At 45.6% G+C, this 19,009-nt stretch overlaps 1 protein-coding gene across 1 annotated transcript in view; it reads left to right on the top strand.

Annotated features, from left to right (window-relative positions):
- The first annotated feature begins 1,695 nt into the window (after positions 1–1,695).
- The window catches only part of GALNT13 (polypeptide N-acetylgalactosaminyltransferase 13), a 195,385-nt gene continuing 178,071 nt past the window's right edge, over positions 1,696–19,009 (top strand). The window contains exon 1 of the transcript XR_008235994.1: positions 1,696–1,824. The gene's annotated coding sequence lies outside the window, so the exon portion shown is untranslated. The remainder of the gene's footprint in view (positions 1,825–19,009) is intronic.

A 19,009-nucleotide genomic window follows, 5' to 3' on the forward strand; every position in this document is an offset into this window, starting at 1 on the left:
GTTTAGAGAAACTATTCATTTAAAAGCTGAGCAATGTCTTAGCAGCCTTCAAATGGGAAAAGGAGAAGAAAAAGTTCATGCTTCACTTAACCAGATAGCTGCTTCCTCCAGTTGGTAAGTTGTAGAAGAAATTTGGGTTCAGGAAGGAAAAATATTTCCATATACTGCACTGGGAGCTGATGTGGAGGAATAGATGCATCCTTGCATAATTCAGAACTGGCTTTTACAGCATCCCCAGGGACCCATGGGGCGTCCTGGCCCCTTTGGGACCCCCTGCGTTGGATGGGGCTGGTGTTCAGCTGCCAAAAGTAAAACCAATTCCATGAATCCGTCATTAAGCCAAAAGAAAATCGGAAAGGAGACAAGTTGTTAAAATAAGCCTGAATTTGTTAAAAGGAGTCTTGTGACCCCCCCATGCTGCTGTTGGGGGGAGGAAGGGGCAGCACTCTCCTCTTCCATGCCAGCTTCTCCCTTGCTTGGCTGCAGAATTGACCTTGGCTCTGTGATGGGAGCAGGGATTTTCCACAAGGTGTAGAAGGGAGAAGTCAGTGAGTATTGTTTTTCAACCCTATTGATTGCTTAATGTGAAGTATCTTTTGAAGGACTAGAAATGTATTTTTTTTTTTTATTTTTTTTTTTAGAGAAAGCATCTTTCTTGCAGCACTGGGTCCCCACAGCTCTCTGCAGGGGTCAGGGAGCTGCAGGAGCTGCATGGATCGGCTGGTAGTGGGGGATGTGCTGATCCAGCCGTCATGCCTCTGTTAGATCAAGGCAAAAATTAAACTGTCACCAAGGAAAGCAGCAGAATGGACAGAAACTGTTCAATTACCCAAGGAGCAAAATCACAGCTTCTGAGTGCTTTAATACAACTTAATGAGTTGTTGTTAATCCTTGATTTAAAAAACAGAATTTTTAAGCAGTCTTGGAAAGCACTTTATACCATCCCATTAGCCTTACAGGGCAATAAAAACATTTCTTTTTGTCCAAATGTAAAAAAGGGGGGGAAAAAAAAATCAATTTCTCTGGAGCCGGTTGTCATTTATTGTTCTCACTTTAGTAACATGGCGCAGTCCTGGTCATGGACAAAGTTAGATTTTTGTGGTGTTTTCTCCAGGAGTAAAGATGCATTTATCTCCTGGCTTGCCCTCTCCTCCAGCCGTCACCGAAAGCCAGCGATGGTGCATCCCTCCTCCCTCCGGGCAGTGGTGGGTACTGGAGATCGCAGGAGGCTGAGCTGGAGGCACTGGTGCGGCCGTGCTGCCCCAGCCTGGCCAGCAGCGCTGCAAAACGAGCTGGGCACTTCTGCCCTGGGTCCAGGATGTGTCCCAGAGCCATGCTTAACCATAGGGAATGAAAGATTGCTATTAAGGTGCTGTGTAACTGGGGTGGAGGTGGAAAGCATGACTGCTCCCTTCATCTTCCCTTCCTGAGAGTGCTTTGCACATGATGGTGTTGGCGAGGACCAGCTGGGAGCTGCCCTGATGCCAGCCAGCAGCTGGGCTGAAAGAAAGGGATCTTCTCCTGTTGGAGGCTTTCTCTTTATGAGGTTTTCTGCAGCGGAGTAAAAGAAAATGGTTGCCCAAGTGCCATGTGAACAGGATTAGTAGCGTCTGAGGCTTTAAAGCTTGCACACAAATGCTGGATTTCCTTGGGTCAGATTGGGAGCAGCACAGCCAGGGTCTGTGGGCTCTGCCCCTCGTGGGGATGGCAGTGTGGGTGGGCGGCTTTGCCATGGAGCATCTGAAAGATGGAGGCTGATACTTAGCTGTGTCCCAGAGCTATTGCATCCCGTGGTGCCTCTCCAAAGTCCTTTGCAAAGATAAGGTACGTAGCTCAGGCCAGATCACATCGTCTGTACGGCAGATGTTCCTGCAGGTATCGGTCATTGCTCCAAACATGGGGACAAACTGAGCAGACCCAGTGTGCTTGTGTTCGGGATGTTCCTGCCGGTGTCTGGAGCGAGACGGCTCTGGGGCACGGCTCCTTCCCTGCTGCAGTCCTCGGGCACGGCCGGGAGACGTGGGGTGCTCCCACAGCCCCCCCAGGCTGAGCCTCCTGCTGCAGGGCACAGCACATGTCTCGTGTGCTCTAGGACTGCTGTCTAGGATGATTTAACACTCTGAACAAATGAAGCTCGATATTAGTGTAATGCTTTACTCTTACCACTGCTGTGCCTAAGAGTCCTGGTGAGCAGATGTCACCAGGCTAGACCCTGTACAGAGAGTAAAAGGAAGCAATCTTTCCCCAAAAGCTCAGATTTGAAGACAAGAAATAACAAGCAGCTGCAGAAGGGAAATTGAGGAAAAACTAGACAACTTTACATGTTGGCTGGCTGCTCCCTTGCGCAGGTCTGGTACAACATGTTTCTTCTGGTCCTTTCTGTTCCCAGAATATGATAAACTTGCGTGGCATCTGGTTGAGGTGGGTGCCCTGCCTGGGGCTCGGCACGAGCCTGAAGAAGTCACAGAGAAGAACGACCTGGTAGAGCTCGCACCCTGCCTTTGCCCAGCTTCATGGCAGCGTGCCGGGGAGAGTGAGAAATAGAGAGAATTCACGGGCCAAACCCGGTAATGCATTACTGGCACTTGTGATTACAGTTCCCAGCAGAGCAATAGCTCAATTGCACTGTATAGACCTTAATGCCTTGATTGTGTGTAAGAGGGTGGGATGGCCGTTGCTGCAGGCTCGTGCATCTGTCTCCCTTCCCGAGCTGTTTCGCATCCTCTGCGAGTGCCCGGTCCTACAGCTCTCGCTCTGCTCTAATCCAGGGAGGCAGAGATCGCCTGCTTGGAGCAGGAGCAGCCTTGCCCCGGTGCGGGCTGCCTGGCTCGGCTCTGGACTGGGGGCCTTGGGCGAGATAAAGGAGTTAGTTACGCTGATGTGCGGTATTAACATCAGTGTGCTCTAAAGGGGTCTGCCTTGGCAACGTGAACTGCGACAGGATTGCATTTGCAAACTGGTCTTACGTGGCAAACGCATGTCAGGTTAGCTCGCAGGGACTGCTGTTCTGCCGTAGTCGATGAGAGACAGCGGCTTCTTCCTTGGTGTGGCTGTAGTTAAGATGCCTGAGCCGACCTTCTCTTCCCTCTAAAAACTTCCAAATGTTTTTTCTTGCTGGACAGTACCTCCCTTTGAAAGTGGGACCTCTGAGACTGAGCACTGCCTGTGCTCTCCATCCAGCCCCTCGGGACCACAAGTCATCTTCACCCACCGACACTTCCCATCCTCTTCCTAAAGCTGGTGCAGCGTGAGGCAGGTAAAAAGTTTTTGAGTTGGCTTCTTGCAGCTTCTTTTTGTGCTGGTCACCCATCCAGTGCGTGGGAGCTCCTGAGTGCCGATGAAGCACAGTCGGGGCCCCCCTTGACTGCAAACTAGATCTGAACTGCTCTGAACCTGGTAGGATTTGGGATTTGGGAATGAGCTATATAACTCTGGGCTTGCCTGTAAATAAGATTCCTGCCTTCGAGCGTCCTTGAACCACTCTTCCTGATGAAGAACCTCAAAAAAATATATCTAGGCAATAGAAAAGTCTTTCTACAGGGATTTTTGATTTGTGTGTATGTGCAAGAAATATAAAACCATAACAATGTTTTCTTCCATCCTCTCACAATACATTTGTCAACTTAAAGTAAGAAATAGCTATAAAAAGGAATTGCACTGAGATGGGGACCAGAGCTTCTTCTGAACATACTTACAGTGAAGTTCTTTGCATCTCTCTTGCTTTGCCTGTGTATCTCTTGGGGATTATTTTGCTATTGGATTTGTCCCCAAATAATATTTATTATTCTTGTCATAACCAGCCAAAAGGCATAAGCAGAATATAGGTTGCTTCTGAAGTCCTCGCTTTTCAGAACACCTGCTCCTCTGTGTGCCAGCCTGCAGCTCAGCCCTCTGTCCTGACATTTACAGCCTTTTAAACTGCATTGTTGAAGCCTTAATCTGACAAAGCCTTAGGACGGCAACCAGGGTGCACGCTGTGCCTTGAGCATCAGCAAGGGGAGGTTCAAAGATGACACCAGTAGCTTGATGTGTTCGGTGCAGCCGCTTGCCGGACTCTCACCCAGGGCAAGCCCTTCCCATGCCCACTGCCGGCGTGCAGGCTGCAGACGGGAAAGGTGAGGGTGCTGGTGCTTGGTCCTGCGTGGTCCCTGGCTCCTGTTGCTCTTGTGGGTGCTCAGCATCCTCTCCCTTCCCACCACGTGCTTCCAGCTGCAGTGGGGTCTGCCTGATGCCGTTAGCCGGCCACGGAGCTCGCGGTAATCCTGTGCTGCTGCATTTGCAGTTCTCTCTTGTAATTTATCTGAATTTACATATCAGTACTTTTTTAGTAGTCTGTGGTAGCAGCATGAACTGGTTTTTCGAAGTATTTTAATAGGAGAACTACTTAGCAAACCTTCTGTGCCGTTCCTCTAAAGACACAGTGTCAGACTACAAAAATGCCATAAAAACACCCTGTAATCAATAGAGTAAGACAAAAGAGCAATCAATTTCTCTAGTATTTACTTAAGCACATAGCATTTGATGCCTGACCTTTAAGTCTTTTGGACTATATTAGATTTAGTATCTAATTATCAGTCACATGAGTACTATTGATTTAAAATCATGATGCTGAAGTGATCTGGTTGTCAGGGGAAAAAAGCTTTCATAACTGTGTATCATCGGTAGCGGAGAAATTTTCAGGGAAACAAACAAACATTTGGACTGAGTAGTATAAAGCTAGTGGGGGAAAGATTTTGCTAAAAGAGGTTTCTTTCACTGCCACTGTAGTATTCCGGTGCATTTTTTCCCTCAGTTTAAAAAAAAAAAAGTGCTTGTGGAGCATAATTTCACAAGACTGATGAAGGTTTGCCCAACGAGGCAGGCAACACAGGTGTGAGTGCAGACCAATAATATGATGGCCACTTCTGCTTACCTGCAGTTGTGTTGATGGCAGCAGGGCTCGAGGGCTCCGTCCCCACCGGGCACGGCGGCGGGCGCTGGGCTGCACACCCCTGCAACCGCCTTCTAAGTGAGCCCTCGCCCAAAATCGAATGGAAGTAGGAAAATGGCAGTTCTGCTCTATGTTTTCATGAGTCCAAACTCTTGCTTTTCCCCCAACTCTTTCTGACTGAGTTAATACTGAAAAGGGATGGACGGAGGATAAGAATGCCTGGCCGTGCTGGTGCCCTGGGCACCTGCCTCCCCATCACCTCCCGGTCCTCTGAACCCCACGTCTCTGCTAGTCACTAATCACTTTGCAAAGAAGTTACAGACTTTAAAATCTACATAATACCACCTACAGCGGGGTTTTTTTCCCCCTCCATATTTCTGTAGGCAGTTTGGCTGTTTTGGGGATCTGTGGGGAGCTTTTCTGTCACCCACTGCCAGATATTCAAGGCACTTAGGGTGGGAGGGCTTGTGCAGACAGAGCCATCTGCCTCTTGCTCCTCCCTGCGAAGTCAGCTTTAAATGGGTATTAGAACAAATTAAGAAACGTGTAATGTCTCTGGCAGGGCTGACTTCAGTCAGCAGGTTTGACAGTCTGTGTACAACAGCGGGGGTGTTCATACAAGCCCCATAAAAGCACACTTAAGCATTGCAAAGAGATGCTTTAAAGTTTGAAATTTAGAATACGGTCGACTTTGCCATGCTGTTGTGCAACATCTTTAGCATCTGCCCTAGGTGTTGTCCTCGGTTCTCCACATTGCTTACTGTAGGGCATCACAGGGATTGTGCTGGTACATATTTTCCATGTTCTGGAAGTCTGTAACACCAAGATTCTTGGCTAAGGCACAAGGCTTTATGCACTTTTCTCAGGATGGCTTTTTGTGGATGCCACTGTTGCCAAGCAAGGTCAGAAAAAAATGGGTTTTTCCTCTCAAGGACAACTGGGAATATTACCTGTTTCTCAAAATGATTCTACTTCTTCAGATATTTGCCCACAATGCATCTTCTAATGATGGACTCTGTATTTACCACCTCTTATCTTCCACCATTTTCCATTTCTTCTTAAAGGATGCCTTGCTATTTTTGTATTTCTCTGCCTGAATCCCAAGCAGATTTTAATGATGATTTCACTCTATACTCGATTATTTTACTGCAAGCATTGCACAGAACCCAAGCAGTCTTCTGTGTTGAAGGAAAATTTCTGATATATATATATTAGATATATAAAATCTGCCGGACTTAGGAATTTTTTTGTATAGAGTCTGTTAATGCAACTGACCCATAAGGGAAAGCATGTTGTTTGTTTGGGGTTTTTTTGACCCTCCCTTTGAATGAGCACATCCCAGGCTCTGGAGCTCAGTATTGGGAATGCAGCTCAGACCGGAAAAAGGAGCAGTGCTTTTTTTTTTTTCCTTCTAAACAGAAGAGGGAGTTAAAAAAAAAAATCTTGTAACAGTTGTGTACTACCTCTGACAGTTACCTTTCTATGTGTTGGGAAGGAAATCGGGCACAAAATGCCCATTTAAAATAACAGTAGTTCTCATGCCCAATTCCCTGCGCACTTTACTATGCGCATCCCAATTTATGTTCAGTCACACACGCTGAAAGCGTGAGCATGTTTGGAGCAGGAACAGGAGTTACCTTGAGACCAGGAGTTAACAACCCATTTTTCACACCTTCCATGCTGTTTGGGATTTCTTCCCAAGCTGCGGCCGGGAAGATTTAATCTTGCCGACATTGCTCTAGCCTAAAATGAAATCGGTTAAGGATTTTCTGATCTTCCTTACTTTCCATCAAGCTATTCTGAAAGCGTGAAAGAAGGAAATTGAAGTGGTTTGTGTTTTTTAGCTGCTGTCCTCCTGTTATGTGTTTGTTAAAAGGACTCGGAGCGTTGCTGCTTGTAGTGAGGTAGCAAATACTCATGGAGGTAACTGGTGTTTTACTACAAAATGGGTGGGAACATAAGGGTAAATTTGCTCAGTGTGTATATATAGATCTCCTTTCTCTTAGTGGTGTGCTCATTTTTGGCAGTGGTCTGGACCTGTGTGGGGTTCCCCCCCTTGCGGCTGAGGGCAGATCCTGGCTGGCTCTGCCTCCCAGAAAGCATCCAGTGCAGGTGTGCTCCATTTGCACAACGATCCTGGAGCACAATAAATACTGAGCAGGAAGGTATTAAATCCAAATTGCATTGGTTTTGTTTTTTTTTTTAACTTTTTATAAGTGAATAAGAAAATAAGTTCTATAAGCAATATCATGAGAGAGTCTGTAACGGTTAATACTTGTCAAGCAAAGCACTGTTCTCTTCTAAAAATAATGCTGAAGGGAAGCAAATGCTGTCCCAAGTGCCTGATACATTCGACTTCCCAAGTCCCATGGGAAGCTCATTTTCCAGCAGCAGTGCATACAAGTACATAGGCAGAAAGTTTCTTTTGAATGGCTTTGGTGTAAATCCTGTCCTCTGTGGACACGTTGCTCAGTATCTAGAGGGTTGTTGTAAGGCAGACCATCATGGACTGACTGTATGAGTAGTTCTTGAATTCCTGTCTACTGTGGCTGCACACAGCGGGTGTTTTAGCATGCCTAAAAGGTCTAACACTGGGCTATGACACCTCAAAGCGGACACTTTCTTTTTGGGCAGTTTTGTGACTCTATCTGGAAGCATATCTTCATATTATCAGCTATTCTGGAAGTCTCATTTGAATATGCAAATAGCTTAAGAGGAAATGGAACCTACTTTTTTAATAAACCATGAACAAGGGAGAAGGAAATTCTTGTTCTATTTTGGTAAAAGATACTAAGGCCTTCTAAAGACTATAGGTAAAACCTTATGCTATGTCTTAAGGTATTAGATTGACTCTGTGCAGAGGAAGTTGTACATAAAAACAAAGTTGAGAAAATCCCAGTTTGATATGCTTTACCATATTCTTGGACTGACCTGTTCAGCCCTGAAGACCTCTTACAGTCTCAGGAGGTAAAGCTATTTTCCCTTCTGCAGAGAGGAGGTTTCCTGGGGGTGGCATCAGCAAAGCCTGGCCTGAGGAGCAAAGATTCTGAGCAACATCATCTCCTCAGGCATGACAATCTGGGCTTTTGAATGTCTTTTAGCTGCTGGTGGCTCACGTCATGATAGCTGAGAGGAAGGGTATGGGAGGAAGAGGACTGAATCAAATGCAAATTTATTATATTCAAGCAAGAATTATTCTGATGTCATCCTAATACTGTCATTGACTTTCACTGAGGTTCAAAATGCATTCAGAATATCATGGGATGTCGGAGATGTTAGAAAGGATGATTATAGGAAACAGACTTTTGCTACAGCTCTTCCCTCCCAACAGGTTACTAATTTTGGAGCTACTGTTTTGCTGGTTATGAAATAGCTGTATTGGAAAGCGTTGGAAGGGTGGCACAATAATGCGGCAAATGAAAATGAAGGATAACTATAATTAAAGCATTAGAAGACAAAGACCCTTTCAAGTTATTCCAGATGTACCCAGCCCATAGTGAGTCAGAGAATTTGGTTGTATTTATCAGCTTTAATTGAGCTTACTAGCTATGCAGATTCCATTTGGCAGATCAATGTGAAAAATCTATCAGTGGTTCGATACCACATACTGGGTCGAACAGGGATCAATCTCACCATCACCTCCTGATTGAGGGTCTGAGCATTGGGCTGGAGTTAGAGGTGAATCTCCTTTAATTAAAATGTATGGAAAACTCTGATTTTCTGTGCCTGTCCTGCCCTATATGTGGCAGCACTTATATTTCTGATGATGAAGGGGTGGGGATGTCTGACTTCTGCTTCATCATCCATGCCTGGCCCTGCTAATGAGCTGCTCTGCCCTGGGGAAGCCAGCTTTGCTAGGTGAGAAAAGTTATTTATTCTCCTATCCCGCCTTGTTCACAGTCTTTCCTGAAAAGAAATTGTCAATCATGCTTAATTGCACTAAATTATGTGTGGCAGGTAGGTACAGAAGTGCTGCTTGCTCCAGGCTGAAATGAATCCTGCAAAAGTGAGCTCTTGTACTGGGATTGCAGATGAGGACACAAACCACATTCCAGTGTGACCTAGCAAAGCAATGCTGGATCTTGGGGTAACCAGAAAATGGGGAAATTATTCCCACGTTTTTTGGAGTTTTTTCACAGGCACATTTTCACTTTTTTGGCTATGCTACACAGCTGTTCTTATTTGTAGAAATAACACAAAGCCTTTGCTTAGCTAGAAATAAGACTTTCAATTCCTAGCTGATCTACGCAACTAGTGAACAAGTGAAGTAGGCTAAATCCCAAAAGAAGGTGGTCATTTGCTTTAAGCCTACTCCTGTCAATGACATTAGGAGGCTTGTCACCTCTTCCCTGGGTTGTCCATCCTGCTGCTGCAGTCAAGGCTGTGGCTCTGTGCAAAGGCCCCAGGTCTTTACACCTCTCAGGAATTCACAATTCACCTTATGAATTACTTAAGGTTATTTTCTTTTTAGCCAGTCCACTGAACATGGCAAACATGAAATGATCCAAGACAAATGTGGAACATAAGTAGGAAATGTCATTGATGCAAATGATCCTCCAAGGGTTCAGGCTGTGTATGACGGGACTGAAGAAATGTACAAGAAAAGGAGATACACGATGCATGTCCAGTAGCCTTGCTCTCTTGAACACCTATAAAACATTCCACAACTTGAATCTCTTGGGGATAGAGGTGAGTTCCACACAAACAGGGCTTCCCCCCAGCATTCACCCTCCTGGGCATGCAGAAGCAACCTGTAACCTTAATGCAACTCTAACCTGAAATGTTTCCCTGATTTACTGAACAGAAATAATCAAAATACCCCTCTGCACTGGGAGTCCTGGTGCACTGGAAAGCCACACTTCGGGCTCGGCAGTGTTTGCATCTCTGCTGCCGGGAGCAAAGGGCCAGTGATCAGCTGGTGCCGTGTGTTGGGAAGGCTGGTGCCGTGTGTTGGGAAGGCTGGTGCCGTGTGTTGGGAAGGCTGGTGCCAGGTAAGATGGGGATGCAGAAGGGCATGGGTGCTGCTGCAGGTGATGTGGAGGCTGATGGCACCGGCACTGCTGGACCTCAGCCCGCGGTGGGTGCGGAGCTGTATGGCCAATGCTCAGCTGAGTTGAGGTTTGTGAGCACCTCGGTGGTCTCTGGTCCCACCTCTGCCCAACGCCAGGACAGCTGGGTCAGGCTGCTCTGCTCGTGTCCAGGCAGTTTTGGGTGTCTCTGAGGATGGAGATCCTATGCCCTCTCCATCCCCTGTTCCTGAGTTCGGCTGCCTGCCGGCTGAATGCGTGCTTCCAAATCTTCAGCCAGGGTTTCCCCACATCGCAGCCTCTGCCCACCGTCTGTCCCGTGCCCCTTGGAGCAGAGTCTGGCCCCATTGCTCTGTGCCTGGGGGTACATGATTGCTACTGGGACAGCCCTTCCATCGGGAGCACAGCAGTGACTTGCTCCAGGTTTGCATGCACCCACTTTAATAATTACCAATTCTCCTTGATGAGGGTGTCTTTTTTTGGTACGTATCTGCAGAGAATACCAAAGTACCTTCTCTTGGGCCTTTCCCTTTGGCATCTTACTCTGTTTCAATCAAAGCTCACAGCTGAATTAAGCTGCAGTCACTATCTTTGCAATGCTTCTAACAATCTGTATTGTGTCCTCGCTACTTATCTTCATTCCTTCAAGCTGCAGCTATCAATTAATTCAATCAGGATTGATTAGTCAATGAATAATTAGTTAAACGATTTGTGCTGCACACCAGAAAGACCAATCTCTGTCAAAGGAGTCCCAGTACTTGCCCCTGTCCTTTTTTTTTTTTTTTTTGAACACCATCCTGAGTTGAGCTCAGTTTCTGCTCTGAGTCCCACTCTGGAGCATCTCCCATGATTTCTGTTGGCTCTGCTGGGAAATCGGGACCCAGCAACCATGGCCCTCTGGATATCACAGCATTTTCCTTTTTTTGAGTGTGTTGTTGGTTGTGTTCTTGAAAGTAACAGAAACCCTATTTTAAATTTACGATTTTACACTTGCAATATCCCATGAAGGATATCCAGTAGCAGAAAATGCCATATTCTGGAAAAGACTTTTCCTTGGTTGAAACAGATCCAAGCAGAGAAAATAAACCCCTCTGAAATACTGCCTAGTTCAAAAAGTCCAATTGTTCTATACTGAGAAATCGGACATTTGTGGAGTATTTTACACTAAAAATATTCATTTTCCAAAAGGATAGGAAATACTAATCCCATAAAAATTACATTTCTGAGTATAATATTTTACAGAATCCATACGCTGGGATCTGTGGTGGGTTATTGCTTGTCTGTATTTGGAAAAAAACAAAGAAAAAGGCACAAAGTCAATCAATTGCTGATCCACCATTTCCAAAATGGATCTTGCAAATACTCCTTTGTTTGCCATGGATATGACAGTGATTTTATGTTACCATAAAATCAAGTGTCCTTCCTGAGCTGCAGGACATAGTACAACCAGATGAAACTGCTTTTTTAATCTTTGTTTTTGACCTGCTAGCCAGGCAGCATGGGAGACCTCAGATCCCTGGTGCACACTTAAATAATTCCCATCAAATCCTCACATCTGGTTTTGCTGGAGACCTTGCTCCCACGGAGCCCCATTGACATGGGGATGCCGAGACCTGGTGCATGGTTTGACCTGTTTATCCATTGTAAACTGAGCAATTGCTGCAGCTAGCTCACCCTCTGACAGTAATTCATGGAATTTTCTTTAGCTTATTCACTGTTATTGTAAAATAATTTTTATTTACATGTAGCAGTGATCACGAATATTTGACAGACAAGCTGTGCTGTTTGATCAGATCAATCTCATGTGGCTGCTGCTTTTTCCTCACTAGATGTGTGCAGGAGCACCTGGAGCATAAATCTTTTTGGTTTGATTATACCAAATTCTCTTTCTGTGAACTAGATGTTACCACGTATGTTAGAGCATCTCTCTGGATGGCACTTGCTGTCAGTTGGATATATGCCTGGTGCAAATCTGAAACACACTTTGTGTGGCTGTTATTCCAATAAAACTGAGTAGCTCGGGCTTTTGTGGGAATTGTGCAGAGGTAGATAACGGGAATGCGGAGCTGAAGCAGAGGACTCTGTCCTCTGTGCTCTTGTCGACTTTGGTGCTGGCCTAAGGCTGCTTCTCGGTTTGCACTTGAAGGTCTTCAAGCTTTCTAGAGATTGTCTTTTTGATTCTTGCAATAACTGGTATTTGGAAACAAAAAATGAATTCAAATGGCAGAGTGAGATGACTGTATGAGAATCTTGGGCTGGGCACAGATGAACAAGGGGATTGGGAGCACTGAGTGCAAGGAGCGACTTACCCTCATATAAAGCTATTAATTCAGGTCCCCAATGGAGTAGGGCTGTACCAGTGTGATGCTGTGCCTGTGCTAATTAGCCAGGTTAATCCTCAGATTTAATTCAGTAGTGCTAATTATTGTAGGTCCTGTGATGTAGCTGTTCTGCTCCCAGTTTCTGACCCTGTTTTCTCCACTCTGGGTCCCTGCAGCTCTAGCAGTGATGCTTTGGGAACGTTCACAAGAGCTCGGTGGCTGATGCCAGTGAACCCCCTGTGGGGACTGGGGGGCCGGGGGGGGCTGCGCAGAGGCTGCTGAGATGGGCTCGCACACACACCGAACTATATTTGTAGGCTCAGTAACGGATGGCGTGCATCAGCTTTGGGGGAGAAAAGGAAAAAAGCAAAGGAAAGAGAAGGGAGAGGGGAGGAACCTTTCCCAGGGGTTGTTCTTCTTTCCCAGGCCATCTTCTTTCCCCTCAAAATTTTGTCCTGGTTTGCTTAGTTGCAGATTGGCAGTGGTTTCACCTGAAGCAGAGGGTGTAATTTGAAAAACAAATGCATCTTATATTCTGGAGATGGGTTACTTTGGGGACTTGCATGTGAGAACCTGGAGTCAGATGAATAGCAGGTCTCAGGGCTGACAGACTTAAAAATAACCCCTAAAAGCCCCACTACCTGTGGTGTTTCCCTCCAGAAAAAATGCAAAAAATGGACTTTTAATATGCAGTAGCACTCACCAGGGCAGAAGCTGATGTTATGATGGTTAGGCAATAGTCTCATTTTTAGGTTCAGCAGGGTGGGCTTCTGGGAGCATTAGGGAAAAGGAACCTTTGGAGGAAGATGTGAGACAGCGTTAGAGATGCTGCAGCGGACACTCCCAGCATGATGGAGAGCGCAGAGAAGCAAAGGATTGCTTGGCCACCTGAGGAGGTGACGCAGGAACAGCCACAGAGAGCAGCAGTCTTTAATCCAGGATGAGAACATCTTTCAAACCCCGTAGTTTTAGCTGTGCAGCATGGTGCTGTGCGCTCTGCAGATCAGGCTGTAAAAGCGAAGCCGTGCGTCCTGCTGCTGTGGACGCATTGCCCCTTGCCTGCAGCGGTGGCCTTCCAGGGCAGGATGCATCCTGCACTTTCCCCAACACTCCGTATTCCCTGGGAAAATACAGATTAGTCCCTGGAGTTAAAAATGTAATTCAGTGCCTTAGGGCGAGGGATCTCGCTGCCTTCTGGTGACGGTGTAGCAACCTGGATCTCTGCTTCGGGAACCGGCATCGCTGCTCTGCAGCCAGATCCCAAAGCGTGCCGGCATGAATGGAAACACCTTTTGCATCAGGGCTGTGGAGATGGCTCTTCCCCTCCTCGAACACTGAAACATCTAATATTCTCTGCTTACCAAGATCAGCAGAGTTTGTACCACACAGGGATCCCACTGTGCAAGATGTGCATAAAGACTAAAGCATCTTCCTAAGAAATAGTCTCTAAAGGAGACAGTTTCCACAACATTAATTTTTCTTCATTGTCTTTTGTAAAGTTAGAATACATGTAGAAATATTTCAAGCTTAAGAGTAACCAGCTGCCATAAAGAAATAAACTCATGGCCCAGAAAGAGGTACAAAAATTTGGAAGATGCTCAAATAAGCAAAACATCAGACAGGGTGAAATAAATATTAAATATGAACACAAAAAATCTAGGACCTCAGCATAGGATTTGCAAACACTTATGTGCTGGTGGAACTTTAAAAATTAAATCAAGGAAGCCTTAATGTTTAAACAGTATGTTTAAAATTTAACCTGTGCATTTCTTTGAGTCATCTGTGCTGCATGGCAGCTGGCTCGCTTAATGCCCAGACGAGAGCGTTCCTCTGAGTGCAACCAGATGCTGTTATTTCCCCCAAATGCAAACAAAATCCAAACCAGTCTAACCAGTGGCAGATTGCACAGGGCGGGGGGGCTCAGGGTGGGCAGTCCCGTCCTCCTGGGCTATTTGGTAAAGCAAAGATGTGCAGCCCAAACCCATGGGGATGCTGCTGCAAGGGCCGGGCTGGCAGTGGGCGCTGAAAAGCAGGGCGAGACGTCACCCAGCAAGGTTTAGCCATTAAAGCAGGTCACGAGAGGCATTAAGGGTAAGCCAGGAGGGCTTACGCTCGGCTGGGATCAAGCTTGGAGCCTTCCTCGAGAAAAGCTGCTCCTGGACAACACGTGTCCCTGCAGCAGCGGTGGCAAGGGCTCAGGCGCTGCGGGGAAATCGCCTGCAGATGGCTTTTTAGGAGGACTTAAAAAATAGAAATCTGTATTGGTGTGGTCCATATCTGTTTTGTTAACCTTCAATGTAGCAGTGACCTCTGGGATAAAAATACGTTTGCCTTAAAGTTTTAATATACACACTCTATTCTAAGAGGTATTTTGAAATGATGCAAGAAACCTTTCCCTCAAAATTACCATGTCACACTTTCAGTACTTTCTGTTAAAATGCAGTAAAATAATACACTTTTTACATCTTCTTAACAACTTCCCAAAGAAATGGGCACAAGCGCAAGAGGACCTAACTGGGAAAAAATCCTTTAAGATTGCATTTAAGTATTTATTAATTGATGCATTCATTTGCATATCAACTTTGATTTGTAAGTGGTCATATTTCTAGGCTGAGCATCTCTTGGGCCCATTCATGGTGCTTGCAGAGCTGCTCTGCCGTTCAGCTGGGGCACGCTTTGTGATCCTGAATGCCGAGGCTCTTGCTGGTTTTCACCCAGGAGCTTAAGCAGGGAGTTAGGGAGGCGTTTGGACGCTGAGCTGTTGCTTTAGGCACCAAAATAGCTGAATCCCGCACGCAATATCGCTCATCCTGAAAAGGTCCAGCTCCTCCAAGGGCTGTGCTGGTCTCTGCTGCAAGGCAGGTTTTGGAGACACGGCTTGGGGCACAGCAGGCGGCACCCATCCATCCCCTCGGGGTGGCAGGGGGACGAGAAAGTCCCCATCCCCTTTTCTGTAGTGCAGTCTGTCCCTTCCCCGGCCTTATTTCCCCTCTTGCCAGCTGTGTTGCTGCTTCTAATATTTACGGTGTAGAAGAAATATCCTTTAATAGCTGGCTTGCGGCGTATACCTTCCCGTTATTGCCTTTGATGCTGCTTCCAGCAGCACAGGGCTCTTCTAAGGTTTTCTTGTAAAGAGCCATTTGGTCAGACAGAGCATCGCTTCGTTCCGCTCCGGGGTTTGTTTTGATGTGTCGCTACTGTCGTGCTGCACTGCTCTTTTCATCTATGTATGATAAATCAGAAAGAGATAATCTCCTTGAGAGAAGAAACATGATGCTTATGCTCTGAGGAGATAAACAGAGCTGTGCAAGCCCTTCACAACAAACCTTGCTGAGGAGGGCTTAAAACAGAGCTCCAGAATCGGAGCACAGACCTGGAAATGCAAAACCCAGGAATAAAACTTACAGCTTGGAAAACCTGGGTATTAATAATGCTCAACCATATGTACACTGATTTCCATAGAGAGGGGGAAAATTCTACGTCTAGAGGCAAGTTCACACTCGTTTCGCACATCTGCTTAACAGGCTGTGGAGTCTCGCCCAGCCCTCCTGCGACAGCCTGCTCTTCACCACGTTGGATCCTATTTCTAAGGCTAAGTAATTACCATGTAAAGCCTGGCAGCAATGTAGAATTTGGTCAGTCTGGTGTTAGTCCCCATTTCTGATCAGCAGTGGTTATCCAGCCCTGCGCAGGTAAGCTGCAGTCAAGATCAGAGTTGATTTCTTGACTTTTTCCCTTCCCCTCGCTCCCTGTACCTGGTTTCCCGAGGATCACTCCTTTTGAACGCTTCCAGCTCTAGTTCAAGTACGAATATACTTGAGGCAGAACTAAGACGTGACTCTAAGTGAGGCTTTCTGATTGCTTGTCTTGGGGGAAAAATATTGATGCAGAGCATACACAACCTGGTAAAGATTCAAGGCCAGTATCGTTAGTATACAATAAAATGAGCAAAATTAACATCTTTTCTGCAAAGTTTACAAGTAATTACTCTAAAATTTCCCAGCCCGGGTGAGGCTGGATCAGCTCCTTTCAGATGCTGAAACTCCTCAAGCCTATTCCCAAATTTTTAGCCTGGGAGCTACAGAAAACAAGGTGTTAAATGTCAGAGGCCCTGAAACCTGCTGTGTGGAAGAGTTATTATTTCACCCCCTGCCAGTACTCTCCATGCTCTACAGTATAGTGCAACAGGAATATGGCATCTTTGGTGAAGTGGAGAAAAGAAGCCTGACATTCGTACTAACAGGTGAAATAGTTCTGAAAATGGAATGAAAATATTCTGAAAATAAATACGTCCTTTGGTATGCTTGGCTGTAATCTCTTTAAGAGGGTTAAATCACATATCAAGAGCAAACACGATGGCATTCTGTGTAGCTGGGTGTGGATCCGTTGCCCGTGGGCAGCGTTAATGGTCCTGGTGCCCCGTGAGCCATCGCATGGCACGGGCTCGGGACCCCCCAAACATGCCGAGGCTTTCTGCCCTGGCTGCTGCTTGTTACCTTCTCCCTCCCTTTTTGGTCCAAATCTCAGCCTATTCTATACTTAACCTGCTTACCTGAAAATAAATGAGGGACAAGTGACTTATTTGGATATGGACACTCAGACAATGAATGGGTGTGTTTTAATTTTAGATTCTATATGAAGAAGGACACACATGAGAGAACATAATTAAAATTTAGGTTATGTGAGTAACTGCGGACCTCTGAACAAGCATTTGGAGCCAGAGAATGAATAGTCTGAGATATTTCATCTTCTTAATTAATGTTAATTAATTAACTGGAACAGGTTGCCCAGAGAGGTTGTGGATGCCCCATCCCTGGCAGTGTTCAAGGCCAGGTTGGATGGGGCTTTGAGCAACCTGGTCTGGTGGAAGGTGTCCCTGCCCGTGGCAGGGGGGTTGGAACTAGATAATCCTTAAAGTCCCCTTCCAGCCCAAACCATTCTAGGATTCTATGATTAAAAATGTATTTTTATTGAGAGTCACTTAAAAGGTTGACTTTAAAATAGGTTCTACCTATTGCTGTCATTTTTCAAACCAATATGGTAAAATTGCAGCAGCTCAAGCCCTTTCAGCTTGTATATGAAAAACTTCATTGTTTAACGTTGCTATGTCTTGTTAAAAATGACAATTGAATTAAGCATTTTGAATAAGTTGTTCTTTGCATGGCAGCTCCTAAGTTAGATTGTAAATTCTTGCAAAAAGTTAAAAGGGAAGGTTATTTGGCAGATTTAAGTTTTTTGCCATTTCCTGGCAGTTTCTAATTCCAGCAAAACATTGATCTTTGTTTTATATTCTTCAAAATTACCTTAGGGTTATTTGTACCCACTTCTGAGAGTAGTTTAAGTTCTATCTGTACAGAACTAGTATAATAAGTACAATTAATTGTGCATTTGTACTTCTAAAGAATGATAAATTTTTGTTTGGAACAAATAGTGTCCTGAGTGCACAGTGAATTTCCTGGCTTTTCCAGCGTTTTATCCAAATGCTTGTGCAACACTGGCTACATGCACAGAACCAAGGATAAAAGCAATAAGAAAACAGTACTACAAAGCCAAAAGCCAAACAACTAAAATCACAAAAATACAGTAAGTCAATACAAATGCTAAAAACAAACAAAACCCCCCCCCCAAAACCAAAACAGAGAGCAGCAATGAGCAAAAGGAGCCTGTGAAACCACCGTTTATTACCTCCCACCTTTCTAATGTGCAAGTACTGGGATTGTTCTGAGTTTTCCCAAGCTTTGCAGCCATGAGGAAGAGTGGGAAAGGCGCTGTGTATCCCCACAGCAGTATGTGTTCAAGGACAGAGAGAGAGGAAAGGTCAAATTGTACTTGGGGCCCAAATTCTGCAACCTCAGTATGCTTCCTTTCACCAAAAATGGCATTATTGCCCGCCAAAACGCTGTGTGGCCTGATATAAACCAAAACAATGAAAAAATATTGAATTTCACAAACTTCAGTTACTCTGTTTTCCTTCCTCCCCCTCCTCCCCGCACCCCTTCTGCTGTTCCTTCTCCCCATTTTTCTGGTATAAACCCCAGTTTCTTTCCTTAGAGGAGACAGAACTGAAGGACCCTTCAGTCTCTTAATTCTCAGGTGCTAATTACACCGGATCTCTTCGCCTTTCACCTTTTTTTTTTGTTGTTGTTTTTGTTTGTTTTGCATACGATACCTGGATGCAGAAGACTTGTGCACAGCTCTACGGATGTGTTTACACTTGGCAACAGTAATTATAACTTGGTTATGGCTCAGAACAAGCTCATTGCAGAGTAACAGTTGATTTTAAATACTAGATGCTACGAAGCAGCAGCAGTGATGATGCCACGTGAGGAGGCTGAGCACCGGCGCCAGCCCAGCATCTTCTAGCAGAAGTTGCAGTACCGTGGCTATGAATGAGGGGTTTCCCATCATCTTAAAAGCCTTCATCTTTCTCCTGGAGAAATGGTTTAATGCAAGGCTCTGCATTAGGCTTTCATGGGCAGCATGAAATGCATTCCTCCCCACTGGAGAGGAGCCCCTTCCCAGCGCCACCAGTGTGATCCGTGCCCCAAACTGGTGCGGTCGGAGGCTGATGACTGGGGGCACAGTGGGCAAAAATGAGAAGGAAAAATGGCCTCACAGATCTTTGACTCCTTTACTGTCTCAGCAATTAATGAAAAACAGCACCATGCCCAAGACTATTTTTTAAGGCCCTCAGAGAACAATCACATTAAAGTAGGTCTCATAAATAATTC

This window comes from Harpia harpyja, chromosome 7, assembly GCF_026419915.1.
Source record: "Harpia harpyja isolate bHarHar1 chromosome 7, bHarHar1 primary haplotype, whole genome shotgun sequence".
Classification (NCBI taxonomy): Eukaryota; Metazoa; Chordata; class Aves; order Accipitriformes; family Accipitridae; genus Harpia; species Harpia harpyja.